The sequence below is a fragment of the Monopterus albus genome, unplaced genomic scaffold (genome assembly GCF_001952655.1).
Source record: "Monopterus albus unplaced genomic scaffold, M_albus_1.0 scaffold77.1, whole genome shotgun sequence".
Lineage (NCBI taxonomy): Eukaryota > Metazoa > Chordata > Actinopteri > Synbranchiformes > Synbranchidae > Monopterus > Monopterus albus.
In genome coordinates this window covers 1309821-1310077 of record NW_018127957.1, presented here as the reverse complement: position 1 = coordinate 1310077, position 257 = coordinate 1309821, and positions in this window count along the sequence as shown.

Sequence of the window (257 nt, the reverse complement as noted above, 5' to 3'; positions counted from 1 at the left end):
GAATGGAGGCCCCCCCCCCCAGCATTATGCACAACTCCCAAATTCCCAGACAGGATATAAAGGATATGACTCAGAGTTTTTATATGTACAGTAACTACTGCTCTGCTACTGTACCGTACGTACACCTATAATATTGAAGGAGTAATACTTTACTAATCCTAACCCACCCATTTCAGAGGGAAATACTGCAGGCCTACTTTTTACTCCTCTACCTTTACAGTATCTGACAGTTGAAGTTATTGGTTACTTTTCAGATC